Here is a 14514-nt window from a genome sequence, read left to right on the forward strand (position 1 = left end):
CTTACTTTACCTATTCAAGTCTTTTCAGTTCCTCAAAGTATTGATTTCCTGTCCCGTGTTATCATGTCCGGTTGGGTGAGCTGCTGTCCTACTAGAGCAAAAGATGTAAAATAAATAAATAAATGAATGAATAATTCTCTCTGCAGGGGACTTTAAGGTGTTCACACAGTTGACCAGAAGCATCTTCACTCAGAGCTAAACCCACCAAAATGTTAGTTAAATTATTCATCTCAGTCATTGCTGTTGTGGCAAACATTTTTTTTTTTACCTATTTCTTATTGGACTTCTCTTGGTTTCTTATCTGCTGGCTGAATTGACAGCAATTGAAACCTGTTAGTAAATTTGTGTAAATGGGTGTTGGTTGGTTGCTTCCAACAGTTTTTACTACACAGCAGCTGTTTGTAGAGACTAACTGCAGCCTAACCTGAACAGATAATCCAATTACAGCCTGATTATTCTTTAATAAAAGTAAATGAGTTTCGATTACTTGGCTTCCCTGTATCAGGTGTGCATCACATAGGAGATTAGCATATTGCTTAGTCCACACTTTCTGTGTTTTGCTTTTGTCAGCTGCCATTTATTGTAATGACAAGCAGAGAGTATTGGTACAGACAAGCATTGATTATCTTTATGTAGTGTGCTGGATATGTGCAGGATTGAACAGTTGATAATGTGCACTACATAATGGTGTTTTTGCAGGTGACAGGATGTATCTTGATAAATGCATTACATCAGTGGTTCCCAACCTAGGGGTCACGACCCCTTAAATGGTCCCAAGAAAAATCTGAGGGGTCACCAGACAAATGAGGGGATGACAAGTTGTGTTCTCTTACTCAAAATTAAAAACATTTTTCAGACTTTTCTCTTATTTTTTCTCTTTTCCTGTGAAGCTCTTCAGGACTCTGAAGACTCAGGACTCAGAAATCTTCCAAAATAAGCCGTCTGAAAAGGAATAATCTCAAATTCTCATAACTTGTGTTCACACCAAGGATATAACTCTTAACGAGTCTTAACGAGAGACTTTGTTTGATTTTAAAGGCTCACAAGCCTCCTCTTAAGTTCAAAGTTACCCTGGTTATAACATAAGCGCTTTATAAGTGAAGATTCACACATTGTCCCTCCATTTACACTAAGTTAAAATGTGTTGCACCACACAGACTAGATCTCATGTAGATAGTTGTCTAGATATTTACACAAACTGCCAAGTGTAACTGTTGCGTAGCTTACCAACCGAGTGACAAAACTACCATTAGTTTGCATATGACCCGTTTACATTGAAGAGTAAAAGAGTATCTGATCAAAATGCTTAATAACAGTGTAAAATGGGAAGATTTTAAATTACATTTTACAAAAATAGCACAAAATACCTCAAATTACATAGTGTTCCACTAGCGTCAGCTAGGTTAGCACTGTCCAATATTTCTACTAAATCTGAAACACTATTTCTCCATGGATGCATGAATAAATAAACAACAGTAATACCAAAATTTACAGAGAATTGGAAGTTACTGTTACAGCTGGTGATGCTACAGTCACCTCCTGTTTGATAGATTTAAACATTGTGAAAAGTTTGTGAATCACTGCATTACACAAAGTAAAGGGAGGTAATGAGGTAGACATTGCAGTATTATTGGCTGTAAAGTGTAAACAAAAGATTAAAAATGAATTATGGGTGCCATGAAATGATAATGGATGCATATAATGATCATTACCACTGCTATTCTGCCACTTTGACTAATGTTGTCACCAAGAATGTCACTAAAACTCATAGAAGAATAAGAATAATGTAACAATGCTGAAAGCAGTGAGAACACACATTGGTACAGTATGTAAGCTAAGAAAATCAGTATTGGTGCAAAGTAACATCAATTGATTTCTACTCTGCTGACACCGGGTTTAAACACTCTTGGGGCAAATCTGTAATCTCTATTCAATGTTTGTGTGAACAGTGATCTCAGTCTTTGTGTTGAGGAATTCCTTGCAGGAGTCGGAGATGACAGTCCTACACCGGCAGCAACAGATAATGGTACTTTTGCGTTCCTCACCATTACTCCCAGCTGCACAGCTTTGGGCATGAGTTCTGTTGAGGGAAGTGTTTTTCAATATTCTGTCACTTTGCTGCCAACAAAATGCATTCAATACTGAACTTATGTCAGGCTGTGTGTCTTATATTTCCCATAATTCCCCACAGGAGTTGGAGTCTCTAATGTCTGACTTCCAAAAAGTTTGTTACAGAGCAAGTTACAGATCGAATTTCTGTCTCTTGAAGACACAGATGGGTGACAAATTAAAGGAAAAAACATTATAAAGTGCAGGGCAGGTGGCCAGGATATTAGAAATACTAAAGTCCAAGTCCCCCTAATGCAACCAATACTCCTACTCATATTTACCACAGTAAAAACAAAATCTGTCAACTTTTCAAATTATATTTAATTTAAATTTCTATTACCCTATATAAAAGTCTCCACACTGCCAGGTATAAAATTATGATGCGAAAATGCTGAGTCCTGTATTTTTTATTGGTCTAAAGATGGCCAAATGAAACCCTAATGTTCTAATCGGGGACCTGGAGACCCCTGGGCCGTCTCTAAAAGCTCAAAAAAGATACCTCACATTATTTTATCACCTTAACATTTATGACTTTTCCTAAGACTGACTTCCATGAGATGAGATGTCCGCTGTCCGCTACAGAAAATTCTTACTTCTCTTTGGTAAAATACAGTGGATTTTCATATGCTTTGTATTGCTGAATGGTGTTGACAGCACTTTTTACACAGCACTACCCTTCCCAAATCCCAAATAAGTCTGTTTGGATTCTGTTATTTGATATTTATAATATAGCTCTAATGGATAGTTGTTAGACCTCTCTAAGTAACATCACTGCAGTATGTAGAATAATAAACTGTACATATCTTTGTCTGTGAATGACATTTTGGCAAACAAAAGGAATATTTGTACATGCATAGCCCAGATCATACAAAAACTGAAATATTTCCAATGTCGACAAAACTCGAAAATGCTGGAATCAGTCTGTGAAATGCCCACCATGTTTAAGTTTAAACTGCAGAATCCAAATCTTCTTTCTGAGCTCCCTAAAATCCCCAAACTGTCAGAAAAAATACAGAGTAGTGATTGGTTTCTGGGGTAAAATATTCTGTGATTTATAGTCTGCAGTGTGTAAAGGCAGAAAGATATTGAACATTGCACAGAGGGGGGATCAGAGGGTTGTCATTTTGGGCCCACACCTCATTTATTACCTGGGGTCCCTGAGCAGGTTAATGCGGCCCTGCATCAAACAAATTCAGTGACAGAAACATCTGTGATTTTTATGTTTCTCCACTCATTTATTCAGGATTAATTAATTTGTCACCAGTATGTAAGGAACAAAAGACAAATGTTAATTCCTCTCTCTGAATCATATATAATAGTAACCTTTCTAGTATGTTCAGTACATGAATGGCATTGTTTAAGTTGTTGTGACTTTAAAGAAAAAAATACCAATTACCTGTAAAGGTCACAGTTAGTGTGTGAGCATAAATGTCACTGTTGCAGAAATGACCAGGTTTTCCATTCTGTATGTGCTTCAAACTTCCCCTTTAGGCTTCTTTTTTCCTTTAAATTAAACAACAACCTTCATTATTACAGCTGAGGTGAAGTTGCCTACCACGATTCTTCTGCTGGGTCAAATGAAGCCTTAATCCACGGCTGATTGGATGTTGTGGAGCATTAAACCACAAGGATAAAAGGTGTCACTGAACAATCGAATTCCTGTCAGAAACTCTGTGGTCAGTTTCACAAGTGGGAAGTAAAAACAAATCAATAAAATATATTTAAGCTTTTCCTTTCTGTTTGAGATTTATTTTGTGATCATCAGCCAGCACTTTGATGCTGATTTGAAGTGAGTTGTTTGTGTGCAGAACAGAGACAGTGATGTTTCTCAGCTTGCAGTCTTGTCAGGAGGGGATACTTCTGCAGGGTCTGGTGGACATTAATGTTAAACAAAAGTCACTGCAGAGGTTGATGGAGAGAGCCAAAACATGGCAGGCATTCACACTGATCAATGTGTGCAGATTCAGTCATGTTTTTCAAAGAGAAAACATAAATCTTACCTTTAAAAATCTGACATTTTCTTCCACGTAAGTGTATAAACTTGTATATAACATAAAGCCTCAGGGTCTGTAGAGGCATTTGTCTCTCTACCTCACACAAATGGAAAAGGTCACTGCAGTGATAAATATGCAAAGGGTAAAGGGGAGTGAAATTCTCCTGGAGCGTTTTGTACCAGCTAGTTTAAAGTTAGCCTGGTTATAATGTAAGCATTTAATAAGTGAAGCTTTACACATGACTAAATTAAAATGGGTTGCACCACATAGACTAGTTCTAATGAAGAGGTTAGTTGTCTAAATATTTACACATAGGCTACAGTGTGAACTGCCAGCTGTAACTGTTAGCTAATAGACTGACAACTAATGTTAGCTTGCTAATACATGACCTGTTTAGATTTAAGAGTAAAAGAGGAGAAATGGTCAACATACTTCATATGTTGATCAAAATGCTGCTTAATAACAATGTAAAGTGGGAAGATTTTAAATTACATTTCACTAAAATAGCACAATATATCGCAAATTACAAAATGTTATGCTAATGATGTTAGACTATTAGCCACTATTAGCTAGACTATTAACTCTTAAACACATATTTCTTCACGGATTAATAAATGAATAAATAAATAAATAAAGTTATTCCTAAATTTACAGGATTGGCAGTTACATAACACTAATGTAACATTATTTTTAGCGTTTTGCAACTATTGAAGCTACAATGACCTCCTGTTTAAAGTTGATTGCTTTTGATAGGGTGATGACACAATTGCTTTACACATTACTTTCTACTTGCTAAGACATTTAAATTATAATGATGCAACTTGATTTAGTAAATCATCATTTTGAAACTATTAGTTAGTAAAAACATTAAACAAATGTAATAGATTCAAGAAAACTTGGTGCAACCCAATGCTAGACCTTAAATACACCAGGTTTAACTGATAGACTTCAACTTCATCCACAAATGGCCAAGTACACCAGTTGTAAAATGTAATATAGCAGTCTGTGTTTCAATATTTTGGCAACATAATGGCCCAACTCTAAAAAGAAAACACTTTGTTTCTACTGTTGTAAGATGTTAATGAGCCAGAACATGATTCTGTGACCTGTCTAAAAAAGAGGGCAAGTTGAAGTGTTTTTGTTTTCCCTTAAGTGAAGAAAAGAGTAGAGACCCCAGGGAGAGACAGTTTCAATAGCATTAGCTATTCATAATGTTGTGATCTTATGTTGTGTATGTTGTGCAATTCTTACTTGTGGCTTACTGCTGTAATGCGTAAATTTCCCTTCATGGGATCAATAAAGTTTCATCATATCTTATCTTATCTTATGGATTTAAGCTAATTTGTAATGTTTTGATCAAAGTCATTACATGGGTTAGGGTTAGGGTTAGTTCACCGCAGAGTACTTCCAGATCATTTTAACATGGCCATTACCGGCAGCGGACAGATACAACAAAGAAACCACTTTGTTTACATTTGGTTCCTGCTTTCTTCCCTCATGCAGGTTTACTACACTGAGGCTGGATGGACATTGTTATTGTGCATGTCCATAATAATTTTTTGCACTGAAAGTGGTTGAGTTTTTTGGCTGAGCAACACATAAATCTGCTTTAATTCAATCAGGGATACAAGCCTCTTTCTGTGCAAACTACTGTATGTATTGTAGTTGCCCTTTCTTCAGATTCTCAACCTTGGATCCTCTTTTCAGATTCAGAAAAGCTTTATTTTCCATTACAAACTAATGGAAAGTTTTAAACATACAGTATTTGTTTATCTAATGCCCATTTATAGGGAAAAGCACATAGCATGGACCAATGCCACATATCACTGTATTTATAGTCTTAGCTACTTTGGGCATTTATGGTAGTGCAAATATACATAATTCAACAGGAAAACACATACAACAACACAGAGTACAAACAGTAATACAGAGAGACTCCAAATGCTGATCGTCCAAATGAGGTTTTACGAAATGCAACATCTTACATTTACTGAGACAGAAACTCTGAGAGGTTTCATGTCACTGAGTAGCAATGACACATATGGATTAGTTTAACATTAGCACATTTAATCAGTTTATTTTGGGCTGCAACTATTGATTATTTTCATTTAAATTATGATGATGACTGGTGATTACTTTGACAACTAACTGAGTAATCGTTTTGTTTACAACATGTCAGAAAATAGTGCAAAATGCCCACTAGAAGCTGAAAGTCTTCAATTTGCTTGTTCTATTTGACCAACCATACCAAACTCAAATATAAATCTTTACATTTGAGAGGCTGGAATCAGTGAATGTTTGCAATTTTCTTCCATAGATGACTTATAAATTAATTGAATATCAAAATTCTTATCTAACCTGTTACTAATCAATTCATCAACTGATTGTATCAACACTGAAATGATCAAAACGTATTAAGTTGAGCATGGCAGTGTTGGGATCTTATTGGCTTCCTATACAAACTTAATTTACATAATTATATATCATCTCAATTATTGTAGATGATTGTAGAACCTGCTCAAAAATGTAAAAAGATCATGGGACACATAAAATGATTTGTAGCACAGAATGGTAAATATTATCTGAAGTGTCTAAATGTTTGCTTTTGCAATCATTTTTTAAATGTTTCTCAAATTTTTACATATTAATAAGACTGTGATATTTTATCTAAAACATGTTCAGTACATTTTAACCTTTTAATTTATAAAATTGGCTTCTAACAAAGCCCGACACTGAATGATGAAAAGCATATTGACCCAGATGTCTTACTGTTAGGTGTTATGCACAAACATAAAGATGAAACTTAATTGAAAATTAGGAATTTAAAAAAATAAGGATTCTGGATTATCCCAGTGTGAGTTTCTTAACCAGTTTTAACTATTCCATGAAAGAAAAATCCTATAAATCATCTACGGCCAAACTCACCTTCACCTCACTTTGAACAGTGCAGTGTGACTGATCCCATTTAGAACAAGGGAAGACTGAAGCATTTCAATTAGCCTGTTTGCCGATGCCTATTGTCCACCATTACAGTCTTGCCCTAGGAAACCCCCGGCAATTATGAAGGCAGAGATAAGCAGATAATCCAGTGTCCCGTGGTATCCCTCTCAGTAGGGGGGGTTACGCAGTCTGACCTCAGTGCTTTGCTCTCAACATGATTCCAGTTCAACACTCAGCAGCCTCTGCTCCACAGGGACCTGCGATATTTGCCTTTTGCAGACAGATTCAATTCCTGTTTGTTTGGACAGGTTACGTGAGATTACAGCCTAAACACTGCAAGGTTGATGCAGAGCTTAAAACATACCAACACACAAGATGTAACGCTCAAATTTACAAAACAACTGTGTTGGGTATTTAGTAGTGATATTTAAGTCCTAAACAACATATTATGGACATTTCCAGGTCTATAATTATATATATATTCCTTATTTATCATATACTGGCCCTTTACGCGGCCCCTCAGCCTCTGTCTGTAACAGGCAGTTTTAGCTCCTGTCTCTTTAAGGCCCACTCCTGATGAGCGCACTCTGTTCTGATTGGTTAGTTTCTGGAAGCTGCCCCTCGCCAGATTTCCACCAGCTGCAAACGCTACGTGAACAAACAGTAGTAGTAGGTTTTCACTTCTTTTTCTTGTTCTTTACTCGAAATGGACACTTCTCAAATACATCCGTATGTGTTTGAGCCTGAATCTGATCTGAAATATGCGAGTGGACAACACGAACAACCTATGGAACAACCTTAGCAATTAAAGCCACAGATATTTGTGGGCATGGGTGAACAATCTGACATCATCACAAGGAGAAAGTAGAGGTCACTTTGTAAATGAAGCGTTCAGAGTTGGTTGAAGTCCTGGCTTTTGACTTGCAGGGAGCATTTTTACATACCTGAAGTTTTGGACCTTTGACCAAAACTTGACAAAACCATAGACATCTGACATCATAATAGTATAAAAATAACAAAATCAAAAAAAGCATATTTCATATCTTTGGAAATGTCTGGATCTCCACTAAAATTTGAAGTAAAGTTATGGCAGCACAATGAGTTTTTAATGACTGATCCACTGGCAGGCTGCTGCTTGACTTTTGAATGTTTAAGGTCTGGCTGATGGGGACAACAGTTGGGGAAAAACAATATTTTTGCTTCAGATGCAACTATTATTTGGGAGTTTTTACATTACTGGGCTGATATAATATTATCTCAAAGCCATTTCCAGAAGGAGATTTCGTTTTAGTGGATCCATGTGTATCGATATTGCTCGCCAGAACATTGTCATGTCTTTTTCTGGCCCAACCCTCTCCCAACCAGTTTCTCTCTCTCTCTTTCTCCTCTTTTCTTCTGATTCATTAGCAGGACTCTGAGCTCTCCTGCCCTCTTTTACTGCCTCCATTAAATCCTTGCTCTCTCCATTGCAACTCTCCATGGATAGCGAGTGCCTCAGTTCATCATCCGAGCTAAGAGCCACAGCCATGTACTCGACATTTTTCATCCAATCCACTTTATCCTCATGCAGGCCCTGCCCAGCACAGTTCAGCTCTCTGACACTCTGAAACACATTAATGACATGTAAATTCAATTCATAAAATGCTTGAGAGTCAGTGATTAACAGCAGAAGAGATACAGGTTGTCTGAAACTCTTTTAACAAGTACATCGTACCTGCTTTCCTTGTAAATGCTGTGGAGGATAAAACAAAAACATAAATAAACAAAAACAAGATATTAAAAAATACACTGTTTGATCAATGTAAACAACAAAGCTGACAATAATGTCCCATAAATATTCATTTAGAGTGACTAAATGTCTGTTATTAACCATTTAATTTGAACTGATGGGTGTGGCTAGGAGTCGGAAATCCAAAGAGATGAGTCAAAGTTTTGTAGTAAAATGCAAAATTGAAGCATGCAAGCACTCCATGCAGAGGACGTTGATCTTTAATAAGTGAATGGCTCAAAATGTAACATGTACTGAAAATGTAAAAATGTATTTATTTTACTTGACTGTGTAATCTTATTATCTTATCAGTACATATTGCAGTATGAGTTGCTATATATAGTATTGTGTATGTTAAGTCTCATACAGGTCTTATACACCTAAATACAAGAGAGACAAGACAATGAGGAAGAATTGGGAGGGAAGGTGTGGAGCACAAGGTTTTAGTTAAAGCTGCACTAGTCAATTACTGATGAAAAAAAAACGATGGAAGACTGCCTACAGTTAAAACTAGTGATGATCCCACTGAGAATTACCGCTGAACTCTGCAGTTCCCCTCAGCTCTACAGAGCATTTTAGAGTCTTTCAGCTCATTGTTTTGATTTTACCTGCAACTTTCAAGTCTCACTGCCCTAATCAGCCTAATTTCTCACTGTTTTTTGTTTTTTTTCAGTGAAAAACTCACTATATGCTATGTGCTCAGCATAAAACAACAGACAGACTAAGTTAGGTTGCTGGTGAACATAGTGGAGCATTTGGCTGTCAGGTGTCGCTGGAGAACAAAAGCTAAAAGAAGAATAAATTTTAAACCTGCATCTGTCAAATGGCCATAGACATGTCCAAATGACTGCTAATGTTGCTCCTGGATGTGTAAATAGGCAACTGTTTGCACGGGAGTAGTCATCAGATTTGCCAGCAACACATACTTACAGGTTGGGGAAACTAAAATTGGAACTGAAAGGGAGAAGATTCACCATCGTGGAGGAAATCCAGGAAGAATCAAGGCTCTAGACACGGTGACCAAAGATGACTACAGGAAATGTTTCCAGGAATGGGAGAAGTGCTGGGACAAGTGTATTGCATCTCAAGGAGAGTACTTTGAAGAGCATTAGAAAAGTACCGCTGAAAGATTTATAATCACAGTTTTTTTAACAATTCTGGGAATACTCGGGTCCCCTCTAGTATGTCAATGTTGTGTTTAGGTTGTTGTGCTGCCACCAAGTGGCCAAATAAAATAAATTAATGAATCCCTCTGAATCTAAATTCATATTACATGTTTTGTTTCCGGAAACTACACAGATATACAATATATAAACAGAACTCTTACAGTTAAAACGCTGAAAACTTGCAGTCACTGCAGTGCCTATTTCACCTAAATGAAATGCCCTGGACTCTGCCTACATACAGTTGACAGACAGTTGTATAATTTTATTATTTTTATCCTATAATGATAAAAATGCAGCACTTACCAAGGTCCACGCATCCGTAAAATCCATCAGTGCTGAACCTGAAAGCTACTGTAGCATGTTTTGTTGTGTTTTTTTGTTTTACAGTCATCTGATTTTAACTAACTGTGCCATGTAATGCATGTGCTATGAAATTGTGTCCACTCAGCCTTCCAGAGCATCAATAAATACCTGTAATTAAAAATCTATGAGAATCTACAGCTTTATTGAATTCTACTTTAGTTCTAGCTTGGTTAGTTTTTATGCAACATGGTTTAATCGCTCTCCAATCAGTTCTTTGATTTACTGAGACATTATACATTTGTCTTTGCTGCAGCATATCTGGTGAACAACTGCAGAGAGTTTTTGGCAATCCTAACAAGGAAATGCTTGGGATTAAACAGATGGATAGTAACACCCATCTCATAAAGTTAATGGATGATGGTGATATTATGACCACTGCCCTCAGTTCTCAGAGAAGGGCTTTAAAAATGAAAAAGGAGAGGCACGTAACAGGTAACAAATCGACTTTTAAATGTGGGCTTTCTCAACCTCTATCTATCTATCTATCTATCTATCTATCTATCTATCTATCTATCTATCTATGAAAACACAATGACTACAACATTATGTGAATTCTGAGGAAAAATCCAGTGCTTCTGTCGTTGAGTGATAAATGTGTCACTATAAAGATAATCTACAAATCACACAGTAACAATGTGAAAGTGAATGAACCAGACAACTTTGATGGTGACTTTGATGGTACATCTGTTGCACCTCCCCACTAACCAAAGCAATGATGGTGAATGGAGAAATGCCTTCTCCATTTCCTCCAAAAAAAAGTTTCTTTCATGTCAAAGTTTGGGGCAGGTTGGCCTCTGCCTCACAGCAATGCTGCCTTCAGGGTCATTTCTCTCTCTCTCTCTGACTCTAATTTGCTGTTGTCTTCTTATTGGCTGACCGTTACGACACAGAAGCTCTCAAGGTCGCTTTGCTCATATCAGATTTCAGAGTGTCAGTATCAGTTACAAGCAGCGTTGCTTTATGTTGTCGATGTGACATTAAAATGGAAATCGACTTTGCTGTGCCATGAGACCAAAAGCACTTAAAGCGCTGAAGACATTATTCAGTGAGTAATTGACCACTGAATTGCGAAGCATTATTGTGCCCCAGTGATTGCTTTGATTAGCCCGAGGTGACCTTGTGGATAATTGATTTGTGAATTTTATTTCTTCCAGGATGATTAAGGCAACTGCAAATCTTATTTGAAGAGGTGAAAGTAGATCCTGTTACTGTGTGTAATATGTTATTATTAATTCTGCTCATTTCATGTACTTTTTCCTACTTTCATTTGAGCCGGTTTTTATCTTTAAACATTAGATAACTGAAAACAGCAATGTCATTTAAAATAAAGCACAACCATCATAGACTCCCGTTGTGCTCTGATGAGCCATAAAATTATTTTTAGGGGATCTTGCCAAAGTGATTAATCACCTAATTTGGAGGATCCTGCGTTTCCTCAAGATATAGCCTGAATTTGAAAGTAGCAAACTTCTCCACTGTCGTCAGCAGACTATTGATTTACATTTTATTGATTAATCTAATCAGTGTATCTTAGTTTATGATGTTATATTATATTTAGCCTTCAGTAAAGTCTATGAAATTCAGAAGCACACACCAGGATGATCATGTTTCCCCTTTAATCTCATATATTAGTTGGGGGAAAAAGTAACGTCATACATTTCTTGCAGGGAAATATTTTAATATTCTTTACTTGTGCGTTCCAGCCAACATACTGCCAATTTTATCATGTATTTATTCAGAAAGGTAGCACAATAGAAGATGGTGTTGTGCAGAAAAATTGCCACTTCATCCTCATGACATTAATAGTGTATTACATAACGTGTTTCCAAAATCTATACACTGTTATAAACACAAAATCGACATTGCTGCAGAGAATGAGAACGACTGTTTATGTTGGAGTGCAGATATGGGTATTATTGGAGTTGTCACGCTTTAAATAAGCCCAAAGAGCTGAACAAGAGTCTCTGCGTAATGGATAGCGACAGTGTATTTACCTGAATATGTAAACAGAGAAAGCACTTCTCAGGGAAGAAAAATAGTGTTGTCTAATAACACACAGGGTGCAAAATGTAGCCACTGAGCAGAGACTGAAGTAACAGCTTTCTGTATGGTCATTTGGAGACAATAAGTCTGATTTAGATCGTTCCCCGGCACCAGAGAAAATGTTCCTATTGATCGCGTGTACAATAAAGTGTAACTAAAAGGTGATTTATGTGGTGCCGTCTTCATTTCTGCATACACAAGTGTCAAAACAAAGGAATGAGAGCTGGTTATGAGGAGAATGTAAATCACTAATGTCAAAATAATGCCTGCTATTAAAGGTGAAAAGTGCAATCTATGAATTTCTATGTTTTATTGATTTTAGCCCATTATAGATGTTTGTGAATAAGCCGCACAAAGCAAGATACTAGAGTTCTTAGACCAAAAGTTGTGTTAGAAAGTGTTTACTTTCCCAAAGTTAGGTGAGAAAACTCCAGTCTTCAGGTCTGAGGCAGGATTCTGTTGTTCATTGAAAGAAGCACACCATGTTTTATGTACTGAAGCACCTCCTGTCACAACAAAGATGGAGTCTGAAACATGAAACCTTCAGAGACAAGAATATTTCTTGCTGTAAGAAAGAAAAATCAAGCACTGAGGCTGCAGAGAATCAGCCAACAGAGAGCAGCCAATCAGCTGGCTGTTCTGAAGAAAGACATTCGCTTGAAATTAGTCAATTATATGCCTTCAGTTTTTTAGTCAGACTTGCATTATTGTTGCCTAGCAATGCTGTTGCAAGCAGGGACTGTCATTAAAAATCTTCCTCTGTGGAGGAGTTGAAAATAGAATAGATTAATCATTGTAGAGTATCAATAAGCTAATGTGCAGGAGTCAAGACAATGAAGATGATTAAGAAATTAATCAAAACAGAACTAAACAAGCTGTTTGTAATAAAAAGAAAAAAATAAGAAAGGACTGTGTTATGCAAGCTGTTAAAGGAATAGTTTGACATCTTAGGAGATACATTTATTTGCTTTCTTGCAGTTGAGTTAGATGAGAGGGTTGATATCACTTTATCTGATAAATATCAAGCTACAGCCAGCAGCCATTAGCTTTGCTTAGCAAAAAGACTGGAAAAGCAGGAAACAGCCAGCCTGGCTCTGTCCAGCTAACAAAATACACATGGAGCATGTTCAGCTTGGGAGATCTTGTACTGTCCCACCTTAAATCCATCATGGACCCACCCCTAGACCTACAGAGCCAACAGTTCTGTGGACGATGCTGTAAACATGGCCCTCCACTTCATCCTCAAGCATCTGAACACTGCAGGAACCTACACCAGGATCCTGTTTGTGGACTTCAGCTCTGTCTTTAACACAATCATCCCGGCCCTTCTACCGGACAAGCTCTAACAGCTACACGTGCCTGACTCCACCTGCAGATGGATCACCGACTTCCTGTCTGACAGGAAGCAGTACGTGAAGCTGGGAAAGCACATCTCTGACTCTCTGACCATCAGCACCAGTTCCCCTCAAGGCTGCGTCCTTTCTCCACGTCTCTTCTTCCTGTACACCAATAGCTGCACCTCTAGTCACCAGTCTGTTAAGCTCCTGAAGTTCACGGATGGCACCGCCCTCATTGGGCTCATCTCTGGTGGGGATGAAACTGCCTACAGGTGGGAGTTTGACCACCTGGTGACTTGGTTTGGACAAAACAACTTGGAGCTCAACACTCTAAAGACAGTGGAGGTGGTTGTGGACTTCAGAGGGAACGCAGCCCCACCTGCCTCCATCACCATGTGGTACACTGCTGTTACTGTCAAGGACAAAAGCAGACTGCAGTCTATTATCCGCTGTGCCAAAAAGGTGATTGGATGCAATCTGCTATCCCTCCAGGACCTGCACGCCTTCAGCACGCTGAGGAGAGCAGGAAAGATCAGGGCCGACCCCTCCCACCCCGAACATAAACTTTTCAAAACAATCCCCTCCGGCAAGAGGCTGAGGTCTGTCAAGACCAAAACCTCATCAATAAGGCCTGGGACCACACATCAGTGATCTTGAGCCTACATGGCACGTTACAGTGACAAAACTGTATTGCTTATTATAAATTATGCACACTGCGTACACTGTTTATTCCTAGTCAATACCCTGCACATTCATCCCATTCTCCTCTATTAAATATTTATGTGCCAGAGTAT

The 14514-nt window shown here is 37.7% G+C and overlaps 1 long non-coding RNA gene across 1 annotated transcript; it reads right to left on the minus strand.

Annotated features, from left to right (window-relative positions):
- Positions 1-8416: 8416 nt before the first annotated feature.
- Positions 8417-9824, minus strand: LOC121881986. Its single transcript, XR_006091989.1, has 3 exons — positions 9742-9824; positions 8758-8775; positions 8417-8646 (listed from the first exon to the last, which is right to left on the minus strand). It is a non-coding gene; the product is annotated as an uncharacterized LOC121881986 (long non-coding RNA).
- Positions 9825-14514: the final 4690 nt, after the last annotated feature.

The sequence above is a fragment of the Thunnus maccoyii genome, chromosome 17, assembly GCF_910596095.1.
Source record: "Thunnus maccoyii chromosome 17, fThuMac1.1, whole genome shotgun sequence".
Classification (NCBI taxonomy): Eukaryota; Metazoa; Chordata; class Actinopteri; order Scombriformes; family Scombridae; genus Thunnus; species Thunnus maccoyii.